The sequence below is a fragment of the Anabrus simplex genome, chromosome 3 (assembly GCF_040414725.1).
Source record: "Anabrus simplex isolate iqAnaSimp1 chromosome 3, ASM4041472v1, whole genome shotgun sequence".
Taxonomy (NCBI): Eukaryota; Metazoa; Arthropoda; class Insecta; order Orthoptera; family Tettigoniidae; genus Anabrus; species Anabrus simplex.
In genome coordinates, this window is record NC_090267.1 from 368,886,774 (window position 1) to 368,903,048 (window position 16,275).

At 38.2% G+C, this 16,275-nt stretch overlaps 1 protein-coding gene across 1 annotated transcript in view; it reads right to left on the reverse strand.

The window, feature by feature from the left end:
* Positions 1–14,731, reverse strand: part of LOC136866810 (uncharacterized) — a 102,722-nt gene extending 87,991 nt beyond the window's left edge. The window contains exon 1 of the mRNA XM_067143916.1: positions 14,696–14,731. The gene's annotated coding sequence lies outside the window, so the exon portion shown is untranslated. The remainder of the gene's footprint in view (positions 1–14,695) is intronic.
* Between the last annotated feature and the right edge of the window lie 1,544 nt (positions 14,732–16,275).

A 16,275-nucleotide genomic window follows, 5' to 3' on the forward strand; every position in this document is an offset into this window, starting at 1 on the left:
AGAACACCGATAGTTGACTTGTCCCGAGGGAATTCAAGATGTGCTACAAGAACGTCCGGGTTGACAGAGGACTCTTAATGTACAAATCACACCTCTCCGACATGCCTGCAGTAGTGGTGATCCCTAGACAGCACACGACGGACATCCTCGAGAAGTTCCATGACAGCACAGAAGCTGGACATCCAGGAAGTGAGAAGACATATCAGTCTATCCGACGAAGATTTTTCTGGGTCAACATGCGGAAAAACATCCTGGACTATGTAAAGGGGTACTAGATTTGCTCCTGCACCAAGGCGAGCAACAGGAAAGCAAATTCCAGTCAGCGAGGAAGATGGCCGCAACGCCCATGAGAGGTCATAGCTCTGGACTTGATGGGTCTTTACCCTAAAACACCACGGCGTAAAACAGGATTCCTAGTTATCATCAACCTCTTCACAAGATGGATTGAGGCCTTCCCAATACCAGAAGCCACGACAGGACGCATGACCAGTCTTCTACAAGATGAGATATTCAGCCGCTACGGTTATCCACAGTGCATTCTGTCAGACAACGGGAGTCAGTTCACGTCAAGGAAGTGGCAGCAAATGATGACAGAATGGGGTGTGGAGCACTGGACCACCCCTATTTACAACCCAAGGGCCAATCCAACAGAACGACGGAACCAGGAGCTAAAAAGGATGCTACGGGTCCACCTAAAAGACAAAGAACATCAACTGTGGGACCGTCAGATTCGTCCTCCACCCACTTCTGGTCAAAATGAGGCAGCTGTTTCCCTAGCAGAGTGGCAGCATAAGCAGCAGCAGGACATCAAGGGGAAGCAAGTTTTGGCCAAGAAAAGATCCCTTACCCAGGCCAAGGCTCAAGATGTCGGAGAGACACAGATCTTCCTACCAGACCAACAAGTACTGCGACGTAACCACCCAGTCAGTAATAAGATTGGAGGGTTCCACGCAGGTATCGCACCTAAGTGGGTTGGTCCCGTCAAGGTGGATAAGCAGCTGGGCCATGGAGTCTACTTACTGAAGACCAGCCCTCCTGTCACGGTCCACGCATCGGAGTTGCAGCGAGTCACCCAATCGCTGTGCATACAAACTAAATCTGGTACTGCCATGGGTCCACCTGGAGGAGAGGCTACTAATGACAGAGCACAACCTGGTCACCATGAGGAGAACACAACGACTATCATTGAGGAAGAGGCTGGCAGCAAGGCAACACCGACCCCGACACGGCACAATCCGGTCAAGAGGAGGAGAGCACATTCAGCGACGTCAAGGAAGAGAGAAGATACAATCTGCGACCAAGGCAAAGTTGGCGAGTGTGACAGGCTGTTGAAATTGTGTCAAGTTATAGGGGGGATATTGACACAAGTGTAATAGACTAAGATAACTTGAAAACAACATTCTTTAACCTGTGGGTAAATAATGCCAATATCGAGCTCAAATGATTATTATTATTATTATTATTATTATTGCCGGCCCTGTGGTGTAGGGGTAGCGTGCCTGCCTCTTACCCGGAGGCTCCGGGTTCGATTCCCGGCCAGGTCAGGGATTTTTACCTGGACCTGAGGGCTGGTTCGAGGTCCACTCAGCCTACGTGATTAGAATTGAGGAGCTATCTGACGGTGAGATAGCGGCCCCGGTCCCAAAAGCCAAGAATAACGGGCGAGAGGATTCGTCGTGCTGACCACACGGCACCTCGTAATCTGCAGGCCTTCGGGCTGAGCAGAGGTCGCTTGGTAGGCCAAGGCCCTTCAAGGGCTGTAGTGCCATGGGGTTTGGTTTTATTATTATTATTATTATGACTTGTGAGGTATGGCTATGACGTGTTTATATCCATTTAGTATTAGTATTATTATTATTTACGTAGTTATGTCATATGTATGGACAATCATATAATTTGTGAGGTTATGTCATGAAACATGTGCTGTATATATATTAATATGAGTTTAGTTAATGTAAAAACCCATAATTAATAGTATATAATTTATTATCACCTGTATATATGATGTATAATCCAAAGTAACATTGTGCAACACACCATAATATCCAGAAAAACGCTATGTATGACGAAAACTATGTAGGACCTTCCGTGCATTGTAACTATGTTATTAGGCACTCTAGAATTTACAAGAGGACATGTCGAGACATATCCTTCTAGAAACCTGGCCAGACAACCTATATAAAGAGACAGTCTCGATGGTGGAGTTGAGTTATTGTTTAACAGGAGTTGTTTTGATGTGATTTGTATAGAAGTCATGCTAGCGAGTGTTTGAAGTTTGTGAATTGGTTTTGTTGAGTTGGTAGTTGACATGCCTCTGGTGCAGTCTTCTTTTTATGCTTCGCGATAGGCAGTTGTTCAAAATGGTGGTTTATTGATGTATGTTTAATGTAAAAATAAATTGTAAATAAATTAGTGTTCGCAAGTGACAGCATTTTGTGTGCAACTTTTGGAACATCACCACATGATAGTGATTCTGGTGCCAGCATCACTTAACCTGGCTAGGAGGTCATGAATCTGCTGCACAAGTGGGTGTTGCGAGAAACAGGTTTCAATAGACTGCAGAGAACTTAACAAGTCGGTACACATAAGAAAATTGTTTATTTCGTCATCCAGTGCAAAGTGCAGAGCTTCTAAGATGGAGTAAAGCTTTGAAGTATGCTACATACACTAGGAAAAGAGATCTTCATGCTCATATCATCGGTGGTTGAAGAGCAACCAACATTTTCTCTGATTTTAGAACCATCCATGAAGATATGCCTCGCGGCTGGATACTGGTGAACAAAGTCCTAGAAATACCTCCGATAACAGAGGAATCCGTGTTCACTTTGGGTCCATGGAGTAGATCTAGATGTATTTCCGGTCGCAGAACTAACCATGGATGTACCTCGCTAAAAGTCTGTTCAAGACAAATACCGATATCTATATTTAATTCACGACATTGGGTGGGGAAGATTTCCGGGGGTCAAGTGTGAATGCCCGTGGACAAGCGATGGTCAAGGCCATACCGATCGTACACTCATTGACAATCAGGTCAAGTCTATTAACAATAGCAACTACCTATCCACACCTAGGAAGCTACGAGAAAATTAGAGAATTCTTAGGATTTATTTGAAGGCTTTAATTCGTGGAACCATTACAAAAGTAACTTGCAATAAAATCCTGACATCTAATTATCCAAATTTAAACTCTGAAAATTCAAATTATTCATGATTCCTTTTTTGCATTGATTAGAATAGGACTTTCAAGGGGAATAAATTTTTATTCAAATTATCCCATGTCGAATTAACCAGAGTCCACTGCATATAGTTTCCTCGACTTCTCATGTTTTTGTGTTTTAATGTTTGAGTTCTCCAGGCTGAAGAAAATCTTGTTCTGCACAGACACATGCAACCTACCAGAGGTATGTTAATTCAATTTTAAACATGACTTATCACCTTAAAAAGTGAAAAGAGCTCTAAAACAATGCTTATTTTAGACTTAGTCATTGATTTTCTCCCACAAAACTCTTTCTTTTATAGAACGGGGATACTTTACACCACAACAAAAGTGTAGCAAAGTATCCTAATTTAATAAAGAATTGTATATTATTATGAAATTGTAGTTTCTAACTATAAAAAATTATATCAAGATGTTTGAAAACACATCAGGTAGATTAATTAAAATTACCATTCCATCAATTTGCATGCGTTCTTTCTATGCAGATGCCAAGAAAATGTCAAAGGAATGGTTAACTTTCTCACACAAGTGCATCAACCATATTTTCATATTCCAAAAAGAACAATTATAAATAAGATTAAAGACTAAATATTTGACCAATATCCCATGTGAAAATATGTGGAATTTTGACTAGTCAAATCCTGGATTAGTAAGGTCATAGTCAAGTGTGATAAAAAAAATTTAAAAAAAGATCTGGAATTCTTCCAAACTTAACAGTGAATGTCATTTTGTCAGGAATCGTTCTTAATCTTCTGTAGGAAAATGGCTTAAAACATATGAAGGCAGATAAAATATAAATGAGAATTTTAATGTACTGCTGCTGTTAGTAATAATTATGAGGCAGGGCTTTGCCAGGATGTTGTTGGGAGTGTCTGGAGAAGAGTTTGTGTGTGTGTGAACGACGGTGGACAGCTGGGCTGCTTTAGTATGTCATGAGTGAGCAAGAGGTGCATAGTCTGTTGCACAACACACCATTATCAAACTTCTTGCAAAAGAGGACACCAAACCTTCCAAAATTTTGGGTAGGCTCCATGCAGAGTTTGGGGAAGAAACACTTTCGCAGACTCAAGTGTATGAGTGGGCTAAAAAATTTGTGGCAGGAAGAGAAGCTGTGGAAAATGAACCTCATGAAAGGAGGCTGCAGACAAGCATCACTGCAGATAATATTGTTGCAATTCATGACATTATTGGTGATGATCGGCGAATAAAAATTTTCCAAATTGTTTTAGCTGCAGGAATAAGTTACGGAAGTGTTCAAACCATCATCTGAGATAAACTCCATTTTAGAAAATTTTCTGCCAGGTGGGTTTCTCATCTCCTCAACCAGGAACAAAAATCTTTATGCCAGGAAGTTTGTCAGTGACTCCTGTGTCACTACAAGGAGGAAGGAGAGGATTTCTCGCGTTGTATTGTGACTTGTGATGAAATTTGTGTGCATCATTACACCCCAGAGTCAAAGCATGGAGTGGCGGCGAAGAGACGAAGCAGGTCCGCTCAAGGCCAAAACACGCCCATCTGCTGGAAAGGTGCTTGCAACCATTTTCTAGGACTCTGTGGGCATTTTGCTGGTGAATTTTCTTCACAAACAAAGGACAATTAATGCAGCCTATTACTGTCACCTTTTGGATGAAGGAAAAGCTGTGTATCACAACAAGCGATGCCGACAACCAATCCTGTAACCTCGCTAAAGGTTACACAACATAATGAAAATATTATAATAATGAATCTTAAAAATTGTAGGAAGTTTTAAGCATATACTCGAGGAGGCATGAAACACAACCAACAGGTAGACCAACGTGTGACATCTACGAAAGGAAGTAGGAAACGGCGAGGAAACTCTACGAGGCCAGTGGGAATGTATCCGTTGTGGGGGGAAGAAGAGGTTCATGATAATCACCCTCAAACTCCTAATTTAATTTAACAACTAACCAAAGAAGATAAAGGTACAAAACAAAATCTACATACAAAACAAACAAGACATGTTCTAAATGAAAATAAAATACTGACTGCGCCTGTAAATAAAATATGCTACAGGTAGCACGTAACTTACACATTTTCTAAAATATAAGAAGATTGGTATATGCTACATACCATTTGCAATTAGACTTAAAAACAAAGGAAAATAGAAAGCACAAAATGAAATACAATAAATATAAGATGAAAGTTAATGGGGCTTGCAGATCTGCGTACTACATTACCAAACTAAGAAGAAAAAAGAATAAGAAACACTTGACACAGAGGCATAAATAACTTGCTCCCATACTAAAAACACTTCTGGTATGGGGCATAGGATTAATTTGCTTAAGCCGAGGGAAGCAGATTTATGGGAGGCAATCCCGGGGGAAAATGAAATTACATGAGCATTACAGAGTATCAACAAAAGAAAAGGGAATTGCCTCCAAATACGAAATGTTAAGTCGAATGTGAATATTAAGGGTAAACTCCTACACGAAAGAAAAAAAATTATATTTAACTAAAGTCCAAAAAACAAAAGGGTAGGTATCCCATGATGGGACGGAGGCCAAAGCGTGTCTGCCCTCTTGGCTGGTTAGAAATTAAAGACGCGGAAACAAACATCGCTCTCATGAAGGAGCGAGAAACCGGAAAATGGTGCAACTACCAGGTAGCCAATCAGGCAATCAAATTTACTCCTGACATTCACATTCACTAATTAAAATTCTTGTTATTGTAACCAATGAGGTCTCTTCATTCTTGATGATAACAGGAAGCAACTAGAAAAATCCTTCTAAAAACGGCACGTGTCAGTACACTCTGTTTCACAAGTAAAATATTAAAGCTTGCATATGGCAGTTACAACAAAAATTTCACATATTAATAATAATTTTGTACAATCAAAACATTTTCAATATAAATGTTCTTTAGAGTTTCAATTATAAATATTTTTTGTTCACAAGTCCAAAACAATAAAACAATTAATCAATTTTTCGAAACAATTCATCAATTTTTCAACACAGTAAGTCCAATTCTCAAATATCCAAATAATTAGATATTTTACACAACATAATTCATTTCTTTTAGAACAAAAAATGAGTTTTCCAAAATACAATGAGAGATTTCGATGACTTCCCAGCAGCCGTCCCAACTCCAGTCACAAATCCAAAACGTCTTTCTTCTCCATGACAATGCAAGGCCACATATTGCTGCTTTAATGCGGAAAAAACTGGAGGAAATTCATTGGACATCTCTGGAACACCCTCCGTACAGTCCAGATTTATTGCCCTGTGACTACCATTTGTTTGGAAAACTCAAACAAGACCTAGGAGGACAGCGGTTTGATGATGATGCAAGTGTAGAAGAGTTCGTGCACAACTGGTTCTGCACACGTCCCTCTTCTTTCTATCAGAACAGCATCAAAAACTTACCAATCCAATGGAGAAAATGTGTATCGAAGGCAGGACACTATGTAGAAAAGTGAGTTCTGCTGTATACATGTACTCGTATGTTTTTGGTTGATGCAACAAATTTTAAAATATAGTTCCTGTTTATATTTGATCCACCCTCATAATTATATACTACTTGTAACTATTACTTCCCTGTGATCCAAATATATCTTGTTTTGAAAGAATTAGAACATTGTTTCACTTGTAATGTTCTGTCTTTCCTCCAGCTGCAGTGACATTCCAGCTGTAGCAAAGTATCCTCCTCCTATGAAGATACTTTCCACCGCTTTACTTTTTGGTCTAGTAGAGAATTGTGTCCATATTTAATGCTATGTTTACAAGGGGTTCCTTTCTTTGATGTTTCTATTATACATTTACAAAAATATATATGTTAATTTCCTTTGGCAATGTGGTTCCTATTTCAGGAAGAATATGAAAATTATTCATAGAGAAGCAAAGTGACCCCAGTTTACAGTAAGTACCTGGATATATAGTTCCACAGTTGGTGTTCACAGTACTGATTACAAAATCCTTCACCGAGGGAGATGTTCGATAAATTTCCAGCTTCTTTAAATCATTTAAGAAAAGGTGAGATAAACAAACAATAGGTAATCTGTCACCTTGGCTACAGGCCTAAATGCTGATCAGTGATGATTGGTGATTGATTGAACTGTTTCAGGTTGAATATCAAAATTATTCCTTATAGTGCAGCTAAGTGACTCCAGTTTACACTGTGTATATAATTCCACAGTTGGTTTTCACAACATTGATTATAAACTCATTTATAGATAGAGAAATTAAGGATTATAATAATTTATCAAGGGGGATGTTTGATAGATGTTATAAGTCTCTGGTAAGACCCCAACTAGAGTATGGTTCCAGTGTATGGGACCCTCACCAGGATTACTTGATTCAAGAACTGGAAAAAATCCAAAGAAAAGCAGCTCGATTTGTTCTGGGCGATTTCCGACAAAAGAGTAGGGTTACAAAAATGTTGTAAAGTTTGGGCTGGGGAGACTTAGGAGAAAGGAGACGAGTTGCTCGACTAAGTGGTGTGTTCTGAGCTGTCATTGGAGAGATGGCGTGGGAGAACATCAGTAGACGAATAAGTTTGAGTGGTGTCTTTAAAAGTAGGAAAGATCACAATATGAAGATAAAGTTGAAATTCAAGAGGACAAATTGGGGCAAATATTCTTTTATAGGAAGGGGAGTTAGGGATTGGAATAACGTACCAAGGGAGATGTTCAATAAATTTCCAATTTCTTTGCAATCATTTAAGAAAAGGCTAGGAAAACAACAGATAAGGAATCTGCACCCTGGCAACAGCCCTAAATACAGATCAGTGATTGACTGAACTGTTGATCAGTAGGCATATATATTTTAGCACCAAAAAGTTTTAACTCACCTCTGAAAGTCTCTAAATTTCTTGAAACTGATATTTAATTGAGATTTATTGGAGTTCTGATCTATATCCTGCTGCAAGTATTTGTCCATTCTGATCTGTTACACACTATTATTAATGGTATTATGTAGATATCTGGAGAGTGATACTTGTAATATAATTTTCAGCCTGTATGTACCAAACATTAGCATGGATTCTATTATATTTTCTATACCAAAGAATTTTGAGTCATCAGTCCATAGCACATGTTTCCACTGGACATTGGTCCAAACTTTATATTGCCTAGCCCACTGAAGTAGCTGAAATTTACATCTGTGTGTTAAAAAGAGGTTTTTCTGGCTGAAGCACATTCACTCAACCCAACACCTCAAAAGACTGAAAAGATTTTGTTGTCGAAATCATCTATTGTTAGGTACCGTACAATACAAACCACCTGCCTGCCTTTTTGAATGTCTCTGTTGGTTTGGACAGTTTTCCAGCACTGAATTCTCTTCAGTACTGCTTCAATTTTTGCAGGATAAGGACTCAGGTCAGGTCAGGATCATCCTGTTACCATATGTGACAGTAGGCGGTACTACCTGCAACTGTCTGGCTGAAGGTCAAGTGGTCATTACCAAACTTGACACCCAAAGGTGGCTCCAATTACTATGGGCAGAGGAGTCCTTCCTTTGGAGGCCAGGTGAAGTCTTTATGTAGGAACTGACACCTAAATTCACCTAAACATGGTCATTGGTTTAGATGGCAGAAGAGGACCCCAGTCCCAATGGCAGACAAAAGGGAAGAACTTTCTCCTGTCATCAATGTCTGTACTTCAGTGAAGCGGTTGCAAAAGGCATCTGTATTCCTAAGGAGTGGCCTAAAATTATACCTAGCAGTACGTATAAAATGCCTCTGGGAGAGGCGACCCCACCATAATAATAGCCTAAATATGAATATGATACTTTTAAATTTGCCTCAGAAGAGGTTAGGGCATACACTGCAAGTGTCCTGGAGTTCCTTGGGTGCTGGGAGAACTGTGAAAAATGGGCAACCAATAGCCAACATCATGAAGGTGAGTATAATCAACCTTATTACTCTGATAAAAAAGGCAAAAGAAGTGGTAAACAAAGTTAAATGGAAGGAGAAAGGGAAGAAGAGATTGAAGAAAGGATGTATATTATAAAGGAGCGGTGGCTGAGAGGCCGAAAAAGGAATGGGCCTGATAATTTCAAACCAGCTGGAGGAGTATTTGGATATGGTAGAGTACATCAGCGACAGAATAATGAAAATTAGACTGAAAATGAGGAACCAAGTGAATGACTTCATACAAGTGTATGCACCATAGTCAGGAAACAAAGATGAGGATATTGAGGAATTCCTGGAGAAATTAGAAAAGGAGATAACTGATTATAATAGGAGACTTAAATGCACAGGTGGGAAACGAAAGACAAGCAAAGGAAGAAATAATCGGACCATATGGATATGGGAAAAGGAATGAAGAAGGAGATAAACTAGTTGAGTTTTGTGAGAGGAATGGAATGATTGTGGACAACTTATGCTTTGAGAAGAAAAAGAGCAGGAAAATTACACGATATGGCTGGAGTGACAGAAGAACAAAATCAGTAATTGATTACCAGGGAATGGATTTATATGTAAATACATATCTCTTTAGGAAGCTAAAATTGATTATATTTTGCATTATCTTTACGAATCATGACGTGTAGAGTTGAAAAATGGAGTATTTATTTTCCATATTTTTCCATATTTTGGAGTTTAGCACATATGTTCCATATTCTTCGTCATTAAAATCAATATAGTCCATATTTCAGCTAAAAAGTATTAAATTATATTAAATTAGCAGTCCTCTCAACGATGGAGAAATAAATTAAAAATCTATATTCAAAAAATTAATATTTTAACTGGTGTGCAGGTCATTATCACGCCTGTCTACGTCTGGGCTGATAAAATAAGCTGATAATCGGTGCGAAGAAAGAGAGGTTGAGCCCGGAAGTGGTGGAGCTCAGCCAGTCAGTACCGTGACTATCTGAACCACACTTATAGCACTGATAAGCTGCACTGCATAACATTGACTGTGTCTGTGCCATAATTTCGTAACTAGGGAAATCTCATTCATCGACGATGTGCTAGTGGTTTCCGGATTAGTTCGTAATTCGAGCATTCCCTTTGATTGCTTCATAACTCCATCTAGTTCACTACCAGTCATTCACAGTTTGAATTAGCAGTGAGACGGATCATAGTGTTCTTGTACGTTCAGTGTGTGCTGGTGTATATTGATATTCACTGAAGACATTAACTTGTTACAATATGCCTAAAGTAGCTCAGTCAACCAGTTTAAAATTGAAAAGTTACGTATCAGAACTTAAAGAAAAAGGTTTATCAACTGACAGTAAGATATTTTGTCATCTGTGTCATTGTACAGTGACATCTACTCAAAGGTTCCTTGTGCAGCAGCACGTTTCAACCAGTAAACACCAGGCTAATAAACAACGAGATTCCAAGCAGAGACAGTTGTTTCTGACACAACCAGCAACTTCCAGTGTAACGTCCGAGTTCAGCACCGATCTCTGCCGTGCTCTCATCTCTGCTGACATACCTCTCTTCAAACTGAATAATCAGTGCTTCAGGGAATTCCTCGAGAAATATACTAAACGATCCATCCCAGATGAGTCGACTTTCAGAAAAACGTACTATTCAGCCATAATTAGAATTAAGGAAGGTTCAACCTTTTCAATACAAAATGTGTTGTACAGGGTGTTCACAACATATTATTTATTATCTTATTAGTACTGGTTTCGACGCTTATTGCGTCATCATCAGCTAAAAAATCACAAGTGGGCACAGTACATATCACAAAAGTTGTATAAATAATTCTTGCATGGCAAACTACAAATGATAGACTGCTTTTCTCCTTAATGGATAAAAGAAAAATCACATCATCATCACCACATCATCATATTTTACACATTCCATTGCCGCCTAAGCTGATTCTAACTAGGTGGGGTACGTGGCTGCAAGCAATTGAATATTACGTTGAATATATAGACTGTATTAAGAACATTCTGCTTGCCATGGACTCTGAAGAAGCAGCCTCAATTGATGCTGTGAAAACAGTTGTCTGTGATACAAGTGTGAGAAATGACTTATGTTACATTCAGCATAATTTTTCATGCATCACAAAAACACTGAAAAGGCTCCAAAACTCGCATCTCAGTTGGCCGTGTGCGTAGAGGCGCGTGGCTGTGAGCTTACATCCGGGAGATAGCAGGTTCGAATCCCACTATCGGCAGCCCTGAAAATGGTTTTCCGTGGTTTCCCATTTTCACACCAGGCAAATGCTGGGGCTGTATCTTAATTAAAGCCACGGCCGCTTCCTTCCAACTCCTAGGCCTTTCCTATCCCATCGTCGCCATAAGACCTATCTGTGTCGGCGCGACGTAAAGCAACTAGCAAAAAAAAAAAATAATAATAATAATTAAAAAAAAAAAAAAACTTGCATCTCTCACTTTCTGAAAGTTGTGAAATTGTGAATAAAACTGTGGAACAACTAAACTGTGGTACAGATAAAGTTGCAGATGTACCAAACATGAAGATGGCCACTGTACTTTCAAAGAACCCTGGATATGAAGAAATGACAAAGGTTGCTGCAATGCTGTGTGGAGATTTAATTGTAAAATTAACATTGGATTTAACCCCAGCAGATATTGTGAAGTTGAATTATGCCCCCATTACCTCTTCCGATGCTGAATGCAGTTTCAGTCAATATAGTAGGAGAAGATTCACTTTCCAGCACTTAAAGAATCCATTGTTTTGGTAATAGAGAATAAAAGATTGTGTGTTCTTCAAATATATTAAAATGAGAAGTGCAACATTATGTTGCATGTAGATCTACTTTGTTTAGCTTCTTTGAACTTTGATATTAAATAGAAATTAATGTTATATGTGTAATTTTAAGTCCATATATAATTCCATATTTCAATAATTATTAGTACAAATAAATCTGTTCCCTGTTGATTACTTTCTGGTGGAAAGAACAAATCGCAGATAGCTGATGGATCTAACAGCTTTACCAGGAAAAGTATTCGATGGAGATCATAGAGTTGTGATAGAAAAATGAGTGTGGGGAAAATGAAAAAGTTAAAGGAGATAGTAAAATGCAAGTGTGGAAATTAAAAGATAAGAATGTACAGGAAGAAATTCTGGAAAGACTGAAACAACAACCTTCAGCATGACACAATTAATGCAAAAAAATTGGGAATATGGAAAGGATCTGTTCAATACATTCATGGATCTAACAAAAGCCAGGGAGAAGGTCTGGGAAACCATGGTCAAAAAAGTACTGGGTACACAAACTGTGGAAAAGGTGCAGGAAATTTACAAACAACTGGGTCAGCAGCATACAGACTCCAGTTAGAAAGATGGAATGGTTTAGAAATGAAACTGGACTAAAACAGGGGAGTGTGCTGTCACCTCTTTTGTTTCTAATGGTTATGGACAAAATTTTAAAGGAGACAAAGGAAGCACACAGGAATAGGGATATGAAGTTATTACTATTTGCAGACAATATTGTGGTCTGGGGAATGAACAGCAAAGAAGTACAAGAACAACTTGATGTACTGAACGAGAAAATTGAAAATTATGGTATGAAAATCAGCACAGAGAAGAGAAAGACCATGGTGATTTCAAGAGGAGAAAGACAAGGGAAAGGCATTGTGAAAATAGGTGGTCAAAGCCTTGAAATTGTTGACACTTTCAAATACCTAGGGAGTGAATTAATGCAGAATATAAGGCTGGGCATGTAGATTAGCAATAGCGTGCAACAGGCCAATGCATGCTACCAGAGTGTAAGAAACTTTGTCTGGAATAAGGAAGTACGGTACCAAGGAAGTGAAAAGTGAAAAGAGATAGTGTACAAAATGCATTATGAACCCATATTGACTTGTACCACAGAAGTGAAAAGAGATAGTGTAGAAACTGTATTATGAATCCATATTGACTTATGCAGATGAGACCTGGACAATGACAAGTAGGGAAGAAAGTAGAATTAAAGGAAGCAAAATGAAAAACCTAAGGAGTATGACAGGAAAGACAGATTGAGAAACTTTTTTTAAGGAGGTGGGAAAGGAAAACCTAAATGAGAGAACTGATACAAATAAACTAAGATGGTTTGGACATGTAAAAATGATGGAGGAGTAAAGAATACAAAAACAGATGATGGAGATGAAGTTTGAGGGAAAGAGAGCAAGAGAGAGACATAGAACAAGATCGATCAATTCAACAAAGAGGAATGCAAGAGGAAGAAGAAGAAGAATCCTGGACTATGACAAAATGATGGAAGAGGAGTGGGAGAGAGGAAGGTGGGGAAGTGCCATAAATGCCCCACATCAACAGGAGCTGGATAAGGGGACAGGGGGAGGAGGAGGAAAGACTCACTGCAGAAATGCAGAAAGAAAAAAGCTATCATAAGTGAAGAAAAGCATTCTATGGCAGGTGCCTACAAAATAGTTGGTAGGTCAAACTGGCAGATTGCTACAATTTTGTGAATTTCTGAATTTGGTGTTCACTCTGCTTTGAAGCAAACACAAGAAACAGGTACTCACACAAAGATCAAGTGTGTGGTAGATGTCCTAGAAAAACATCTGCTGCTGAAGATAAAAACATTGTGATCTTAAGCAAGCATAACAGAAGGCTGATATCTGTAGACATCTGCACTGAAATCAAAAGAACTAGAGAAGAACCAGTGTCAGCGCCGACTGTGAAATATCGCTTACGTGATGGTAGGGTGGGTGGATGTGCATCAGCCAAAACGCCTCTTTATTTTTTTTTAATACACAGACATAAATCTCGGGGAATTCAAAGTGGAAATATGTGCTATGGACTGATGAGTCAAAATTTGAGAAGTCTGGGTCAAATCATCGACGATATGTCCACCATCGTCCGAAAGAAAGAATGCTAGAAGGTTGCCTAACACCAACTGTGAAGCATGGGGGTGGTTTGGGGTTGTTTCGGTAATGAAGTGGTGAGGGACTTGGTGAGAGTGGAAGGTATCTTGAATACTTATCTCTTTCCTGTGTGGTTTTTCAAGTTATCAAAATATCATCACATTCTACTGAGCAATGCAGTACCATCTGGAACTCAACTTACAGAAAAAGGGTTTGTTCTGTAGCAGGACACTGACCCAAAACTCACGTAAAAGCTTGCAAGAAATATGTATTAAAAAGAATCATCTGGGGCTCTACAAGTAATGACTTGGCCTCCTTGATCACCCAATTTATCATCCTTTGATTTGCTGCAAGATTAACTAGACCGTAAGGCAAAACAATCTTCTGTCAACATTGTGAAGATCTCTGGTAATGCCTTTATCAAGCATTTTCAACTATAACCACAGAGATGTTGGAAAAACTAACCAGGAGAATGCCAAGTAATTGTTCAGCAGTTACTTGAAAGGGATAAGACATTGTTTAACATTATTTGAAACAAAAATTGCTTTATAGTGTGTCAGTTTGTGTATAATTGATGCCTGTGTTTCTATTTTCATTTTAAATATACTGTATGTCATTTGAAATATCACTTATCTGCTGCCTAACAAGTAACAAGAACTGGAGTTTTCTTAAGGCAAGTTTAAACTTTTTGACGCTAGTGTACATATTTATGTATGAATAATCTGAATGAATAATACCTTGATTAAAGGGCAATGTCTTGTGTATACTCCTCCTTGCAGAATTTAACTGAAGTCTTGATGATGATGAGCATTTTCTCTTTTCACCTTGCTTCCTCATAGTCTTGAATGAAGATGAATTATACTTCTTTAGTGGTTTCTTTAAGGATTTTCTCTCCTCATTATTCTCATAATCAGAAAACAAACTATTAAAGCTATCAGTGGAACTATATAGAATTTCTGCAGATATTTTTCTACGCTTACAGACATCTTTCTCCATATTCTTTAAATCCTTCTTTATTTTAGCAGGTTCTGACCAAACAAGTTTTCTCTTGCATTTATCTCTCTTCTTCTGAAATTGACTTAGGGTATTTTCTCTGGAATCACAGTCTACAACATCTTTGTTATTACCTGGAGTGGTTAATGAAATTCCAGAATTAGTTTCCACATTACTAATTACAAACTGTTTATCAGTAGACTTAAAAATGTTTTCAGGCCCATCCTTATCTGATGTAAGAGTGTGAGAAATTTTAGATGAATCTGATTCATGTGTCTGTTTATCAGAGGACATGTTAAGAGTCAGCTGTGACTTTTCCCTGTTAAATTTGCTTTCATTCCAGTTCATTCCAAATTTTGTTGTAACATTTAGAGAAAATCTCTCTGGACACCTCAAGTTGTTTTCAACATTATAAGTTGCCAAACCATGATCATGTTTCTTTGATTTTACACGGTCTACAAACTCTACAGCATGCATATTTCCATTGTTAAGATTTCTATGGGTTTTAATGTTTTGGGAAGGACAGGATGGATCAACCATACTACCTACTGATCCTTCATCACTGTTAATACATTCTTCTCCTGCTGTTTCTGCACTATGTTTGTCCTTTGTAAAATTATTTACATTCTTCTTCTTTAGGCACTTATCTATACTAACACTATTTTTGTGGTATGTAGAAGTGGAGAGAACAGAGCTTCTCTCTCTTGATTTTCCCTTTCCATTTTGAGAGAACATAATTTTTCTGGAATTATTTACTGAACTTCCAAGCTGTTCTCTACTACAGGGTATTATATCTGTATTATCATCTGTAAAATCCATTTCATTGTCATTGTTTTTGTAAATTTCATCTGTCAACTCTTCTGAAAGCTGTGATCTGTTATTACATTTTTGTTTGGTTTGTTCATTTCTCTCACCTAAGATGTGGTTTATCTTGTTTTCATTATTACCTACTGCCTTGGGAACTAATTTATCTTGAGTGTCCAGAGGTATATTTTCAATGACCTTAAGATTTCTACTTTCTTTATGACTTGATTTCAATGGAGCAACTACCGAACAAGTTTGTACATTATCTTCAAATTCCTGTTCAGTAAAATATTTATCTACATTGTCATCCATATGGCAGCCTTCCTCTTTCATTTCAGATTTATAATTTTTGGATGGATCAGTATATTTGGAGGTCTTCTTAGCAGTAATATGTTGTTTAGTTTTTAAAGCCAGATTCTCAAACGCTTCATTACATTTCTCATTTTTGTTGGTTTCACTAGTAATATACCTTGATGAACGATTCTGTAAGTCAGTTTCCTTGTCTTCCCGATCAAAAAGG